The sequence below is a fragment of the Nelumbo lutea genome, chromosome 1 (assembly GCF_056320005.1).
Source record: "Nelumbo lutea isolate HS-2025 chromosome 1, American lotus-T2T, whole genome shotgun sequence".
Taxonomy (NCBI): domain Eukaryota; kingdom Viridiplantae; phylum Streptophyta; class Magnoliopsida; order Proteales; family Nelumbonaceae; genus Nelumbo; species Nelumbo lutea.
Window position 1 is genome coordinate 47,985,190 of NC_142684.1, and position 17,600 is coordinate 48,002,789.

At 40.5% G+C, this 17,600-nt stretch overlaps 1 non-coding gene across 1 annotated transcript; it reads left to right on the forward strand.

Annotated features, from left to right (window-relative positions):
• Positions 1-602: 602 nt before the first annotated feature.
• On the forward strand, positions 603-709 carry LOC148874554 (small nucleolar RNA R71). Its single transcript, XR_016106222.1, has one exon. It is a non-coding gene; the product is annotated as a small nucleolar RNA R71 (small nucleolar RNA).
• The last annotated feature ends 16,891 nt before the right edge of the window (positions 710-17,600 follow it).

The window sequence follows — 17,600 nt, forward strand, 5'->3', positions numbered from 1 at the left end:
GGTTTTTGATTGAGGCTTCTTGGTTCTGGAACCTAGTTTCTGCACCTGCTATAAATTTTGTCATTAGTTCCTCCAAATTGGATTTTGGTTCAGGCTGATGATAAGTCTGGTGGAACGGCTTGGAAGTATGCTGATTTGGCCAGGACTGGTTTGAATGTCCCCTCCATCCTGGATGAAAAGTATGGTGACTCTGGTAACCCTGCTGTCTTGACAAACTGCTGACATAGTCAACTTGTTCAGTAGATGGTCTGAACTGATTGCCAACTTGGCAGTCTGTACTGATGTGGCCTCCCCCACACAATTCACAATTAAGAGGCTGCACATGCATGGCAGCTATCTGCATTTCATCTATTTTCTTACTGAGTGCTCCTATTTGTGCAAATAGTGCTGTATAAGTGTCAACATTATGCAAGCCTTGCTGCTTCCTAGTTTGAGTTCTTTCCGAATGCCATTGATAGTTGTTGGCTGCCATTTCCTCAATAAGTGCATGGGCAACCTCAGGAGTTTTATTATTTATGGATCCTTCGGCTGCAGCATCTAATATGGTCTTATTTGAATCAGTAAGACCATTATAGAAAGTCTGCACTTGCAGCCAAATGGAGAGGCCATGGTGAGGAACTCTCCTTAACAGCTCCTTGTATCGTTCCCATGACTCATATAAAGATTCCCCCTCTTGCAGGAAAAAAGTAGTGATGTCATTCCTCATTTTAGCAGTTTTAGAAGGGGGAAAATATTTAGAGAGAAAACGGCTGGCCATTTCGTCCCACGTAGCTATTGATCCTGCCAGTAACGAATTCAGCCATGCTTTGGCTTTATCCTTCAAAGAAAATGGGAATAACCTCAACCTAATGGCGTTATCACTTACCCCATTGTGTTTGAAGGTGTCACAAATTTCTAAAAAGTTAGAAATGTGTGCATTGGGATCTTCGTGGGCCAATCCATAGAATTGCACCGTGTTTTGAATCATTTGTATGATGGCAGGTTTGATCTCAAAGTTGTTAGCAGCAATATTGGGCCTGATAATGCTGGAGGCAGCTCCAGTGAGAGTGGGTTTGGCATAGTCCATCATAGTCCTCTGCTCAGCCATTTCTTGAGCTTCTTGAGCTTTTTGTGCTTCTTGTCTGACTTGCCTAGCAGCTCTTAAATGGACACGAAGAGTCCGTTCAATCTCCGGGTCGTAAAGGATCTCTTCCAGTTCAGGTCTGCTTGTCATAATCTGTTAAGGTCAAAGCAATAAAAAGGCCAATATTCACAAAAGAAAATAAATAACTAATCCTATCACACTGAAAATGTAAAGTGAATTATTGGAATACAAAAACCTACATCCTATCATGAATAAATGAAGCCGATTATACTAAAAGCAGATTTAAACCAATCATCTTATTCAAGGTTCCTTTATCTACATCCATCGATTGCAACATCTGAATTCAGACCCAAATTAGTTGAGTTCAGATCTACAAGTCTTTGGCATTGTTAGTCCAGAGAAATTAACAAATAATAATTCAGATCTGAGCTGTATATTCATACACACTCATTGGTATACACTACAATATACATCCATTAAGGTTGGAATCAAATCTGTGATGCTTTAGGGCTGAAATCTGATTTGAAAAATATATTAAAAGGATCTGAAATAAACTAAAACCAGTCCTAAGTTAGGCTTGGTTTAAGGATTTTAAGCTCTACAATTGAAGCCCAAACCTGTATAGCTGATGCATATCAAACACTTGCTAAAACCTGAAAATTGGGTCTGCAATGTTTGGTATTGCAAGCTATTCGGTCCACACAACTTTTGTAGAAATCTGAAATCAGGTCTGCTAACTGTTGTACTATAGCAGCCCTGCTACAGATCTGAATGCTAATAGAAATACTTGGAAAGTGCTAATTTTTTTTTTATTAAATAACTGAGGTATCACAATTATTAAACCCAAACATACACCTCCTTAGCTAATGTAGCTCGGTTACAAGTGGATAAAGCAAATGTTCAGTTCACCCAAAATCCAAAATGTGCTCTGTATCAGTTCAGTCCTCAACTATAGTTCAGATCTGTATCAGTTCAGATCTGAATTTTCTTTTTCATTCTTTGCTATCCAATTACCTTTGGGGTATGTCGGATTTATCATAGGGTGAAGTGGGGTGATGATGGCACCCAATTCACCTTAAACTTGTATCAGTTCAGGTCTGAGTTCATCTGAACTCAGATCTGAACTGAGCAGTTCTGCAATAGCAGAATTCAGGTCTGAACTCAAGTCTGAGTTCGGATCTGAATTCTCAATTGCCTTACCTTCAGTTATTGCTACCAAATTGTTTTTGGGGAATAGCAGAAGTGCCCTAGGGTGAATTGGGGTGGTGATGACACCCAATTCCCCTCAAAATTGCATCAGTTCAGGTCTGAGTTCAGAGGAACTCAGATCTGAACTGTTGCAGATCTACAATAGCAAAACTCAGATCTGAACTCAAATCTGAATTCTGATCCGAATTCTCAATTGCTCCTCTTGTTGTTCAAAAGATCTCCCTTTTTATATATATATATATATATATTTTTCTTTTTGTAATGGAAAAAGAAATAAAAGTCTGAAACACAAGCTATTCTTTTCGGCTGAGTGCTGCAGATCTGAAATCTGCTGATCTAAGTGCCGAATGCAACTCAGATCTACAACACTCATGTTTTTGTGAATTTTTTTCTTTCTTTTTTTTTTCTTTTTGAAGGGAACAACACCAAGATTGAATAGAAATCAAATATGCCTTTATTAAAATTAAACTGAAACCAGAAAAAGAAAGTAATCTACTTAAGAAAGAAGAAACATAACTACAGTAGTACAGCAGTTGCATTCAAAACTAAAATGTAAATTTAAGCAAATTAAATCAACTATGAATGCAATGCTGAATGATACCAGATTAAGAATGCTCAATGTTTCCTAATATTGCTTCTATAAATCCCTGGCAACGGCGCCAAAAACTTGATGTGTTGCTCATTGTGACACTAGCAAGTGCACTAGCCGTTCAAGTAATAAAGTAGTGAGTGAAGTATCGTTCCCACGAGGATTTAGGAAACAATTACCAATACTAAATTGAGTACTTCTTATCTGATCAACAAATAATCAAAACTTTAATGAAAGCTAAAAATAATTCTAAATTAAAATCTATCTAAATCATTGGCCCAATTGCCTTCAAATCAGGTTAGAAGAGTAAGCAGTAAATGTCAATCTCAGAATTCAGCAATTTATCAATTTGGATCATTCGAATAAATCATGATTGAGCCTTGGTTTGGTGAAACCCCAAGGTCATGAACAGCCTCTCTCAAGCGCATGTTCATCCTATGCATGAGTGACGGTTCTTCTATCTCTAGCAAGAATCTAATCCCCATGCATGCATTTCTTCAAACACTTCTAAGGCATCAATTCAAATCTGAATTGATCACCAACTGAATTCTGCAAGTTATCTCTAACCTTGCATTCAATTCAGATCTTGAATAGTAGATCTGAATTCCTAGAGTCTCTCTCAAACACTCTAGGAATTCCAAGCTGTAGATTAATTCGGCCAATCTGAAAATTGCAGATCTGAATTCTCTTTCAAGCAATTCAGATCTTGCAATCTCAGATCTGAGAATTCAGATCTGAGTTTTGAAGGTTAGTTGGCCGAATAAATCTACAATAACACCCTCATTCAAGAAACTTCAAGTACAATTCATGACCAATTGAATGAATAAAAAAGAATTAGATTGCTGAACTGAAATTTTACAAGCTGAAATACATCAAGGAAGAATGGAAACAAGGAGAAAGAAGAAAGAAAATATAACAAAGAAACTGAATTCAAATCAAAAGAGAATGAAACTACAAATGATTTATAACAAAAGATCTTTGAATCACAAACCCTCAATTCGAACTCACCTTCTTCTTCTAGCTTGCTTGTCTTGAACTTCCTTCAGCCCTTCTTCTTCTTCTTCCTTAAGCCTAGCCTTCTTCTCTTCTCTTCTCTCAAGGTGGCCGAACCTCTAAGAGTGGGAGAGCCTTCCTCTCCAGCAATTGAACACCTCTCTCCCCTCCTAGAGGCCTCCTTGTATAGTTTTTCAAGGGGGCTCTTGCCCCTTCTTGAAGTCTCTAGAATTGGGTGTATTACACCCCTCATGAACCTTCTAGAGTGCTCCCTCCTTCTCTTCAAGAAACATCTAGAAGTTGCCGCCCCTAGCTCCCTTTGGGCTGCTATTTGGGCTACAACTTAGCTTGCTTTTGAGCTCATGTGGGCTACAATTTAGGCTGTTATTTGGGCTAAAAATGGGCTAGGCTGAAATTTCCTTTTTGCTAGGCTTCTTCCCTTTGGTTTTCCAAAGAGTTAGCTTGCACTACTTGGGCCGAATGAAACTCCCTTGCTCTCATGGCTGGGCCGGGCTGAACTTGATAAATTTTGGGCTTTTTTTTCTTGCTTTTGCCTTCTTTTTGTTGATTTGGCTCCCCCTGAAATCTTTCTTGCAATCAAGATAAAATAGGGCAAAATCTAATTAAACCAGCATAAAATTTCATGCAAAAACCTCATAAAAAATAGATAAATTGTAGGTTCATCAGTGCAAGATTAGCCCATCAGTTATTATCCTCAATGGTATTACACTTAACCTCTCAACCTTTAATGATAAAGCACTACCCAACAAGAGAGGACCTCTCCCTCGGCTGCAAGGAACAGTGCCGCACTCTCCTCTCACATGGATCCCGGGAATTAAAACCATTTGCAAACAATTTGAAACCGTACATATATATAAACATATTAATTTTGCAAAACAAAATTCCAACGAGTGAAATCAACTGCCAACAGTTTGGTTTCCATCAGAGAGATTGCAGTCCCGATCATTACCCTTTGTCCGACAAAGTGGCTGATTCTGTCACTATGATCACCCACTCAGATGAATTCTCAAACTGCCCCAACATACCAACGTTTTGATCCCCGCTAAGGATCTCACTGATTGGCATATTAAAGGTAGCCTGATCCAACACCTAGTGAAGTGTCATAATCGAGTCTAGGGGTCAGGTGTAACTTTCTAGTTTTGCCCATCTATCTCCAAGGTCCAGGGCAAGACTAGAAATCTGGTCCAGTTCAAGGATTCAAGTAATCCCATACTGCATGTGCCTCGGGTCTTACCCTGGTGGCTGAGACAAGCCATCCCAACACTTGGTGGCACACCAGTATCAGCCTTGGCAGGATAAATCTCCCCAGACTTATCCAACGGCTGTGAATATTTAAAACTAACACGAGTCTCTATAAATGTCCAGTTTTAGGGTTTTTGATGAACTTATAATTTATCTATAATTTTTGAGGACTTTAGCATGGATTTTTATGCCGGTTTTATTAATTTTTGCCTTAATTTAGCTTAATGCTAAGAATAAGTTCAGGGATAATCAATCCAAGAAAAGGAAGGAAAAAGGCAAGAAAAGAAGGTTCAAAAAGACCAATTTCAGTCCAGCCCGGTCATGGAAGCAAGAGAGAGCACTTCGGCCCAAAAAGAGCAAGTGAATTCCTTGAGAAAACCCAAGAAAATAAAGCCTAGCTATGAGGAGAATTCGGCCCAGCAAGGAAGGCCCATTTTTAGCCCAAATAATAGCCTAGAGTGTAGCCGACATGAGCTCAAAAGCAAGCTAAGTTGTAGCCCAAATAGCAGCCCAAAGGGAGCTAGGGGCGGCAACTTCTAGGAGTTTCTTGAAGAGAAGGAGGGAGCACTCTAGAAGGTTCATGAGGGGTGTAATACACCCCATTCTAGAGGCTTCAAGAAGGGGCAAGAGCCCCCTTGAGAAACTATATAAGGAGGCCTCTAGGAGGGGAGAAAGTTGTTCAATTGCTTGAGAGGAAGGCTCTCCCACTCTTAGAGGTTCGGCCACCTTGAGAGAAGAGAAGAGAAGAAGGCTAGGCGCAAGGAAGAAGAAGAAGAAGGGCTGAAGGAAGTTCAAGACAAGCAAGCTAGAAGAAGAAGGTGAGTTCGAATTGAGAGTTTGTGATTCAAAGATCTTCTATAATAAATCATTTGTAGTTTCATTCTCTTTTGATTTGAATTCAGTTTCTTAGTTATATGTTCTTTCTTCTTTCTCCTTGTTTCCATTCTTCCTTGATGTATTTCAGCTTGTAAAATTTCAGTTCAGCAATCTAATTCTTTTTGATTCATTCAAATGATCATGCATTGTATTTGAAGTTTCTTGAATAAGGGTGTGATTGTAGATTAATTCGGCCAACTAACCTTCAAAACTCAGATCTGAAATCTCAGATCTGAGATTGCAAGATCTGAATTGCTTGAAAGAGAATTCAGATCTGCAATTTTCAGATTGGGCGAATTAATCTACAGCTTGGAATTCCTAGAGTGCTTGAGAGAGACTCTAGGAATTCAAATCTACTATTCAAGAACTGAATTGAGTGCAAGGTTAGAGATAACTTGCACAATTCAGTTGGTGATCAATTCAGATTTGAATTGATGCCTTAGAAGTGTTTGAAGAAATGCATGCATGGTGATTAGATTCTTGCTAGAGATAGAAGAACCGTCACTCATGCATAGGATGAACATGCACTTGAGAGAGGCTGTTCATGACCTTGGGGTTTCACCAAACCAAGGCTCAATCATGATTCATTCGAATGATCCAAATTGATAGATTGCTGAATTCTGAGATTGACATTTACTGCTTACTCTTCTAACCTGAATTGAAGGCAATTGGGCCAATGATTTAGATAGATTTTAATTTAGGATTTCTTAGCTTTCATTAGAGTTTTGATTTATTTGTTGATCAGATAAGAAGTGCTCAATTTAGTATTGGTAATTGTTTCCTAAATCCTCGTGGGAACGATACTTCACTCACTACTTTATTACTTGAACGGCTAGTGCACTTGCTAGTGTCACAATGAGCAACACATCAGTTTTACACAGAATTAAACCAAACAACATGAATCAAACATGCACTTTATTTATTTCCACTAAATAACAAAAGTACATCAAATCAGATTGAAGCTAAGGGCATACAAAAACTGTCTAACAACTTCCTCCAAGAACTGCTGTCAAGATCTAATCTTGACTTCTCCCACAATTGCAGATCGAACTGGCAAACAGGGCAGCAAGAACAGGGAGGCGGCAAGAGAGTATTCGCAGGGTGCAAAATTCTCTCTCCTTGTGATTTCAGCACAGAAGAAAATCTGATTGGATGTCTGCTAAAGGCTGCCACCCCCTCCTTCTTTTGTTAATTTAAAGGATCAGCTCCTAATCCCATTAGGAGCTACTTATCCAAATCATATTTAGATCAGCCTTCTCTTCAGGTGATAAGGATAAACCCTTATCTTATCTGCGGATTAGATTAGCTTTTTCCTAATCTCATTAGGAGATTTCTAGATCTAAATCACATTCAGATCTGGACTCTCTGAGTGGATAGGGTCAAGACCCTATCCTATCTGCTAATCCATCTCAGAATTCGCCCCTTTAATTAACTAAATAAATAGCTCAGTTCAAAATGGGCTTTAGGCCCATTAAGCTTATGTGCGAACTTAACCTTCCTAACTGCTGCTCAGTTGGGCTTCCTTGTATGGCATGGCACCCAAGCATTGATCTACACATCAGCCACATGGGTTCGGCCTATCCTTTGTTACAAGGCCTGGCCGAATACACTGTTAAAGACAGTGCACCCCCTGAAACCCATCAAATGGGCTCTATGGGCCCAACACTTACCCTAAGTGGTCCCTGGGCCAAGCCACCTTGTAACACCCAGGAACTGTGGGAAGATGCAAGATTATCCCATCAGGTATTATCCTCAATTGTCTTACACTTAACCTCTCAGCCCATAATGATCATACACTGCCCGACAAGAGAGGACCTCTCCCTCAGCTGCAAGGAACAGTGTTGCACTCTCTACTTATATGGATCCTGGGAATTAAAACCTTCTTGCAAACATTTTAGAAACCATAGTATATATACTTTTATATCTCATATAAAATATATTTTGCAAAAACAATATCAACGATTGAAATCGGCTGCCGGCAGTCTTTGTTTACATCAGTGAGAGTCCCAACATACCCAGGTTTTGACCCCCGCTAAAGGGGCTGATCCTGTCACTATGATCACCCACTCAGATGAATTCTCGGACAGTCCCAACATACCCAGGTTTTGACCCCCGCTAAGGATCTCACTGAATGGTATATCAAAAATAGTCCAATCCAGCACCTAGTGCAGTATCATAATCGAGTCTAGGGGTCGGGTGTAACTTTCCAGTTTTGCCCATCAATCTCCAAGGTCCAGGGCAATACTGAAAATCTGGTCCAATTCAAAGATTCAATTAATCCTACACTGTATGTGCCTAGGGTCTCACCCTGGTAGCTGAGACAGGCCACCCCAACCGACTTGGTGGCACCACAGTGTCAGCCTTGTTAGGATAGATCTCCCCAGACCGACCCACTAGCTGTAAACATTCTAAACTAACACGAGTCTCATTAAGTGTCCAGTTTAAGGGTATTACATAGAAACATACCAAGGGAACATGAATCAAATATGCACTTTTATTCATTTAATTCATAAAGTACATCATTCTGATTGAAGCTAAGGGCATACAAAACTGTCTAATAGCTCCCACTTGCACTTAGGTTCAATCAGGTACTAGCCGGAGTCCCATGCTTTCCACGTGTTTCTCAAACACTTTCTGTGATAGTGGCTTTGTCAATGGGTCTACTACATTTTCCGCTGATGCTACCTTCTGAATTAGGACATCTCTTCTACCAACAATCTCCCGTAGTACATGGTACTTCCTCTCGATGTGCTTCGACTTCGAGTGGGCTCGTGGCTCCTTAGCCTGAGCAATGGCTCCATTGTTGTCAGACAACAATGGGATGGGTGATGTGCTGGACGGAACTACTCCCAACTCGTGAACGAACTTCTTCATCCACACGGCTTATTTGACAGCCTCACTTGTGGCAATGTATTCAGCCTCGGTCGTGGAGTCTGTAGTGGACCCCTGTTTGCTGCTTTTCCTTTAAACAACACACGATCCTATCATGAAAACATACCTAGATGTAGACTTTCTATCATCTGGATCTGATTGGAAGTTGGCATCTGTATACCCCTAGATCTGTAGTGAGCTACCATCGAATACTAGACAAAAATCATATGTCCTTGGAAGGTACTTAAGTATATTTTTCACAGCAGTCCAGTGCTCCTGCCTTGGGTTGGCCTGAAATCGGTTTACCACACTCATTGTGTGAGTAATATTAGGACAAGTGCACAGCATGGCATACATGATGCTCCCTATGGCAGAGGCATAGGGAACGTCCTTCATGCCCTCAATCTCCTCAGAGGTCTTGGGAGACATCTTCTTGGAGAGAGTGACTCCGGGCCTGAAAGGAGAATTTCCTTTCTTGGAGTTCTCCATGCTGTATCTCTTGACTATTTTGTCAATGTAAGCAGATTGGGTCAAATGTGCCTGTGCATCTTTCAGGCTTACCGTTAAATGGCCGTTTCGTCATCTTGCCTTGTAGGCAAGGCTCACAGGTGGGAAGATCTTCTACAGTTAGAAAATCCAAAGGACCATCCTTTACCAACCTTGTGATTCGGTCAACACCGATGTGGCCAAGTCGGTAATGCCACAGACACGTGGGATTAACTGTATCATGGGCTCTCTTCTTGGGGATTTCAGCCAATGTAGTTTCGGTTATGTTAGTTTCTAGAGAAGGATGTAGAATATAGAGACCGTTCTCTAGTTCCCCGTATGCGATGAATCTGTTGTTTCTTTTAATAGTAATCGTATTACTAAAGAAGACAAAATAACCATCTGCACACAGTTTTGAAACAGAAATCAAATTTCTCCTTAAATTTTGTACATAAAGACAATCTTTCAGTACAACTTCTCTAAAAAATAACTCCACGGTTCCTATGGCCGTGGCTGCAACAGTTGCATTAGCTCCCAAGTAGAGTGTGACTTCTCCTTCACTCAGCCTTCTGCTTACTTTGAACCCCTGCAGTGAGTTACACGCATGAGTTGAAGCCCCGAAGTCAATACACCAGGATGCTGAAGCTACCAATAAATTGTTTACTATAACACAAGTTTCGAAGTTACCTTTCTTGGGGATTACCATCGGGGCCCTTCTTCCTCTTGTAAATCCATTTGCAACCGATTGCTTTTACCCCGGAGGGCGGATCTACTAGAGTCCAGACTCCATTGGCCTCCATTGAATCCATCTTTGCTCTCATGGCCTCCACCCACTTCTGGGAATCTATGTCCAACATAGCTTCCGCGTAAGTCACGGGATCCTCCTCACTAGTCAAGGTTTCCACCAGGTAACTATCCTGGTCATAACCATAACGGACTGGTGGCCTGGATACCCGAGTGGTTCTTCTAGGTTGGTCACTACTTGGAACTTGTGGGTCATCTCCCACTGCTCCTCGCCACCTCGATCTGATTGAAGGGATTTAATTTCTTGTCCATTCAGAGTTACCCACATCCTTTTGGGAATACGCATTGGAGACTGCGATATATGTACTGAACAGGGTTCCAACCAAATCCGTTCCGAAGACTCCCTATGAGCTTTGGACCGGAAAGAAACCAAGTGTACGACACTTGAAGATTTGGGGTTGTCCGGCTCACCTTAAAAGAATGAATCTGGACAAATTGGAATCCAAGACCAGCCGATGCCTATTCGTAGGCTACCCAAAAGGCTCTGTGGGTTACCAATTCTATGACCCAAGCGAGCAGAAAGTGTTCTGTAGTCGAAATGCACAGTTCTTGAAAAACGATTACATCCTGAACGATCATCGTCAGGAAATTGTTCTTGATGAGGAGAGCTCAGATGTAGTGGGAGGTGTCCTACATGTTCCAGGTAGTGACCAACTTAGAAGATCTACCCGGGTGTCCAGACCATCAGTCCGTTTTGGCTATGATCAGGATAGTTACCTGTTGGAAGCCTTGACTTGTTAGGAGGATCCCGTGACTTATGTTAAGCTATGTTGGACATAGACTCCCTTAAGTGGGTAGGTGCCATGAGAGCTGAGATGGACTCAAAGGAGGCCAATGGAGTCTAGACTCTAGTAGATCCGCCCCCCGGGTCAAAGCAATTGGTTGCAAATGGATCTATAAGAGGAAGAGGGGCCCCAATGGCAGGGTTGAGACCTACAAAGCTCGTCTGATGGCGAAAGGGTATACTTAGAAAAAGGGCATCGATTATGAGGAAACCTTTTCGCCTGTAGCCATGCTTAAATCCATTAGGATCCTGGTAACTATAGCAACATACCATGAATACGAGATTTGGCAAATGGATGTCAAAGCTCTGTTCCTGAATGGAGATCTTACTGAAGATATCTATATGTAGCAACCACAAGGTTTTATAGCTGCAGGTCAGGAACACATGGTATATAAGTTGAATAGATCCATATATGGACTTAAGCAAGCTTCTAGAAGTTGGTGTGCTGCCAAATGTTGGGGTGGCCTGTCTCAGCCACCTGGGTGAGACCCGAAGCACATGCAGTGTAGGATTAATAGAACCATTGAACCGGACCAGATTTCTAGTATTGTCCTGGACCTTGGAGATTGATGGGAAAAACTGGAAAGTTACACCTAGCCCCTAGACTCGATTATGATACTACACTAGGTGTGGGATTGGGTTGTCTTTGATATGCCAATCAGTGAGATCCTTAGCGGGGGTCAAAACCTGGGTATGTTGGGACAGTCCGAGAATTCATCTGAGTGGGTGATCATAGTGATAGGATCAGCCCCTTTGTCGGACAAAGGTAATGATCGGGGATGCACTCTCTCTGATGGAAACCAAACTGCCGACAGTTGATTTCAACCGTTGAAATTTTGTTTTGCAAAATATATATACAGAATATATATATATATATATATATATATATATATATATATATATATATATATATGTTATGGTTTTGAAATGTTTGCAAAAGGTTTTAATTCTCGGGATCCATGTGAGTAGAGAGTGGAACACTATTCCTTGCAGCCGATGGAGAGGTCCTCTCTTGTCGGGCAGTGTTTGATCATTATGGGCTGAGAGGTTAAGTGTATGACCATTGAGGGTAATACCTGATGGGCTAATCTTGCATCTGCCCACAGTCCCTGGGTGTTACAAGGTGGCTTGGCCCAGGGACCACTTAGGGTAAGTGTTGGGCCCATACAACCCATGTGATGGGTTTTAGGGGGTGCACTGTCCGTAACAGTGTATTCGGCCAGGCCTTGTAGCAAAAGCTAGGCTGAACCCATGTGGCTGATGTGTAGATCAATGTTTGGGTCCCACGCCATACAAGGAAGCCCAACTGGGCAGCTGTTTGGAAGGCTAAGTGAGCACATAACTTAAATGGGCCTAAAGCCCATTTCGAACTGGGCTGATTTGATCAGTTTAATTGTAGGGGCGGATCTAGATTTAATCAGCTGATAGGATTGGGCATTGACCCTATCCACTTAGAGAGTCCAAGATTTAAATAAGATTTAGATCTAGAAGCCTCCTAATAGGATTAGGAGAGGGCTGATCTAATATGCAAATAAGATAAGGGTTCTCCCTTATCACTTAATGGGACTTCTGATCCAAATATGATTTGGATCAACAACTCCTAATGGGATTAGGAGTTGATCCCTTTAAGGCTATAAAAGGAGAAGGGGGTGGCAGCCTTTAGAGACAACAGAGAGAACTCTAGTCTTCAGAGCTGAAATCACAGAAGAAAGAATTCTGCAATCCTTGCGAAATTCTTTTTTGCCACCTCCTTCCTGCTGCCGCCACAACTGCCAGTTTGATCTCCTGTTTTCAATAGGGGAGATCAAGATTCGATCTTGATATCAGCCCTTTGTGAAAGGACTGATTGGAAGCAGTGCTCACATGCCATCCAGTTGATTCTTGCGAAGGATCAGGTTCTTTTGAAGGACACTGCTGATTTTGCTCCATCCTGCACTGCGCCATCTTCAGTGGGAGCAGTCTTTGGATCCTTCCTTGGGCGTGAACACCATCGTTGGGAGATACTATTTCTTCGTATCAGGTATATCCCTCTCCTATTCATTTTGGTTCAAATTTGGTTTGGTTCTTGGTTCAAGACAGATCCTTGGAAATTGTGAATTTTCTATAATAGGGAATTCAATTTTCAGCAGAGATGGGAGAAATTTTTGAAATTCGCCCAATCTATTCCACAAGATTTAGGTGTCCATACGATGGATATCCCATTCCTTCAATTAATAATTTAATAATTTCCTTTTAGCTATGGTCAACAATGACCATGGTTAAAGACATTGTTTTTGGGATCCGTGGTGTTTCTATTTTTCTTTTCCTCCCACCTCGAAAACCACTCTATTCTTTCTATTTTAGTTTTGAAACTCTCTTCTCTTCTTTAACTTCTTCTCCTCTTTATTTTTCTCTCTCGTTTCGTATTTGCTTCATTTCTTGTTTTCACTCACAAAACCTTCCTCTTCTCATTCATTTCTTTTCACTCACAAAACCCTCCTCTTGTCTTCCGTTTCATATTTTCTCAGAAATCATCAACTGGTTCAGGTGCTGTTGTAGGAAGAATCCATCAACTGTTTCAAGTAAGAATTTCAATTCTTTGATTCTTTATATCACTCTTTATCTCTCTCTCTCTCTCACTCTTTACTTTTCTCACTAAAAAGAATCATTTATCTTTGACGCAAAGACTGGCTTGGGTTCTAAAGGTGTGCAACTTCGTTGGCTTAGCTCGGACACCAAAGGTGTGCAACTTCGTTACCTCAGGTTTGTTTTAATTGCCCTATCTTTCATCAACTTAATTAGTTAATCAAGTTTCCAATTTCTTTCATGAACCGATTGTTAATTAGGTATATTTATTTTCAAAAGACTAAAATTAGAAGTTATTACATGAAAAGGAAAAAATTAAAAAGTGTCCATGGGTAATTCTTTAATTGGTGGGATGAGGGTATCAAGTGAGGTTCATGGTCGATAGGTATTTCTTTAATGGTGAGATTTATTTGAGTTTTTGGGTTTGGGGTTTTGGTTGAAAGAAAGATGGTTGGTGGGTAATTCTTTAATGGCGAGACTTATTTGATTTTTTGGGTTTAGGGTTTTGGTTTGGTCATCAAAAGAATATTTTATAATTGTTGAGAATCTTTAGAGAAATTTTGTATAATTTGGCAAAGGTTGATGGGTGGTCTTGAATGGTTCCTCTGCCTTTTGCACCCCAACCACTGCTGCCTTGAGTTCTACCCCAATGGAGTCTCATTCTCCTATCATGCCTGAGTACATCACAAGTAAAAAGAATCATTCTCATTTCTTATTCCTCCCCCTATCCCATAATGGCAATGATTGCCCATACTGCTTCCATCAAAGTTCAGATTTATCCATCCCCTTTTCTGATAGTGCCCATTCCTTTATCAGCTTTGATTTCTTAGAACAAGAGGCTGTAACTGCACCCCAATTCTGAAAAAAAAAATCATCCATCATGAAGTCTGAAAACAAATTGAAAGTGTTTCACCAATTCTGCAACCTTCACCATGATGCTTTTGATAATAGTTTCCTTTCTTCTTTCCTTCCCTTCAAAGATTCTTGTGTTTTTTTCTCCCACAAAGTCTAGAGCACCACTACTATTTTTTTTGACAAATAAAGTAATTATCAATTTATTTTACTAGAGCCACCACTGTATCAAAAAGAGGGGAAAAATGTTAAAAAGTGTATATGAGTGGCCTTCCTACATGGAGAGCTTAAGGGAAAAAAATTGTATATGAGTATTCCACTTAGGGTAGAGTTGTTTGGTGATATAGGAAGAAAAATGTTCGAATTGGTAAAAAAAAAAACCTATGGGCTCAGGCAGTCTCTTAGAGCCTGGTTTGAAAAGTTCAATGATGTTGTCCATAGACTTGTTACTAGAAGCCAAGTTTATATATAGTATTTGTCAAAAGAGCAAGTAAGTCTACTAGACTACTACAATATTATTTGTTTATGTTGCTAGCATTTTGATTAAATTTGATAGTGTGATAGTGTCAAGAAGATACAATAGCTTAAGCTATTTTTTGAAAAAAAAAAATTAAAACCAAAGTGAAAAGATGCAAACAACTACACCATGGTCTTTCTGGTTTGAAGTGAAACCTATCAGCCCAAAAACAATATACAAATTTGTTGAAATGAAGGATTTAGGACCTCATAGGTAGTTTCTTCTGAATTGAGATTACTAGATCCAATTTTTTTCTTTTTTTTTTCTTCATGACATCTTCAAGAAATTGGAAAATTGGGTTCAAAACTTGCTGATGTGCCTACAGAACCAAATTTGAAACTTGATGATGTTAATGGTAACAAGGTTGAAGATGTAAGGATGTTTCAGTGGCTGGTGGTAAAGGCATTTATTTGTCTCTCACTAGATATAACACTGCACATGTTAGACCTAACATTGCACATGCTGTTGGAGCAGTGAGTCAATTTATGCATTCTTCTTGTATTTCTCTCCTCAATGTTGTGAATAGGGGTGTCAATGGACTGGTTTTGTGTTGGACTCCATCCAAATCAAAATCAATTTGGATGGATTTGGACGGACCAATAAGACATATTGAATTAGACCAATCCAAACTTAATGGTCTAAAATATTTGTTGGATTGGACTGGACATGGTCCATCCATAATGGATTTATATTGGATTGGGTCAGATTGAACCAATATCCAGTTCATTGATAAATAGAAGATAAGAATACATGTCTCAATAGACTAGGTTTGGGTTGGAAAAAATCTAATTTAAAACCAATTTGAACAGATTGGATGGTCCAAACATTGAATTGGACTGGTACAAGAATGGTCCAGAGTATTAATTGGATTGGGTTGGACCTAATCTAGTCCAGTTGACACCATTAGCCATGACTGATTCCTTAGAGATAAGTAGTTAGGCACACATTCTATCCAAAATTACAATTATAAGGTAGCTCAGAACAGATCACCCCTTGATACCCCCTATTTAGCCAAGGAATCAGTCATGGCATTTGCCAATCTACTGACTCATTGAAAACTAACTGAGGGCCCATTTGGTTCATAGTTTGAATCGGAATGGCCCATTTGAAAGAATGAGAGATCCATCATATGGATGGCTGAACCCTGCAGGAAGGTTGGGCGAAATTTAAAAAATTTCCTCTCCCCTCATTTGGGAATCACATTCCCTATTTTAGGAAATTTGCATTTTCAAGGATCAATCTTGAACCCTAAACCGAACCAGATCTAAACCAGAAGCAGGAGAGGGATATACCTGATATGGAGAAACAATATCTCCCAACGAAGATGTTCATGCCCAAAGAAAGATTCCAAAGACTGCTCCCACTAAAGATGACACAATGAATGTTGGAGCAGAATCAGTAGAGTTCGTTCAACAAAGCGAACCCTTCGCAAGAATTCGCTGGAGGCTGTGAGCACAACTTCAGATCAGCCTTTCTCCAAAGGCTAATATCAAGATCTTATCTTGATTGCTCTTGCTTGAAAAGGAGATCGAACTGGCAGTGTGGCGGCGGCGGCAAGAAGGAGGCGGTGGGGAGAAAATAGCGCAGACTTACTGGATGCTATGTTCTCTCTTCTGTAACTCTTGCTCTGAGAGTGAGGATATGTCTTAGAGGCTGCCGCCCTGTCCTCCTTTTATAATCTTAAAGGGATCAGCTCCTAATCCCATTAGGAGTTGCTGATCCAAATCATATTTGGATCTGAATTCCCTTTAAGTGATAAGGATAGACCCTTATCTTATCTACAGATTAGATCAGCCCTCTCCTAATATTATTAGGAGGTTTCCAGATCTAAATCTTATTTAAATCTAGACTCTCTGAGTGGATAGGGTTAAGAACCTATCCTATCTGTTAATCTAATCTCAGATCTGCCCCTTTATTTAACTGATCAAAACAACCCAGTTCGAAATGGGCTTTAGGCCCAAGAAGTCTTAGTGCTCAGTGTGCTTCCAAATTGTTGCCCAGTTGGGCTTCTTTGTATGGCATGAGACCCAAACATTGATCTACACATCAGCCACATGGGTTCAGCCCAGCCTTTGTTACAAGGCCTGGCCGAATACACAGTTATGGACAGTGCACCCCCTGAGCCCATGACATGGGCTCCTAATGGGCCCAACACTTACACTAAGTGGTCTTGGGCCAAGCCACGTTATAAAAACCCAGGGACTGTGGACAGATACAAGATTAGCCCATCAGCTTTTACCCTCAATGGTCTTACACATAACCTCTTAGCCCATAATGATCAAAAACTGCCTGACAAGAGAGGACCTCTCCCTTGGCAACAAGGAACAGTGTTGCACTCTCTACTCACATGGATCCTGGGAATTAAAACATTTTGCAAACATTTTGAAACCATAATATATATATGTATATCCGTATATAAATATATTTTGCAAAACAAATTTCAACGATTGAAATCAACTGCCGGCAGTTTGGTTTCCATCAAAGAGAGTGCATCCCCGATCATTACCTTTGTCCGACAAAGGGGCTGATCCTGTCACTTTGATCACCCACTCAGATCAATTCTCAGACTGTCCCAACATACCCAGGTTTTGACCCCCTCTAAGGATCTCACTGATTGGCATATCAAAGACAGCCCAATTTGACACCTAGTGAAGTATCTTTATCGAGTTTAGGGGTCAGGTGTAACTTCCCATCAATCTCCAAGGTC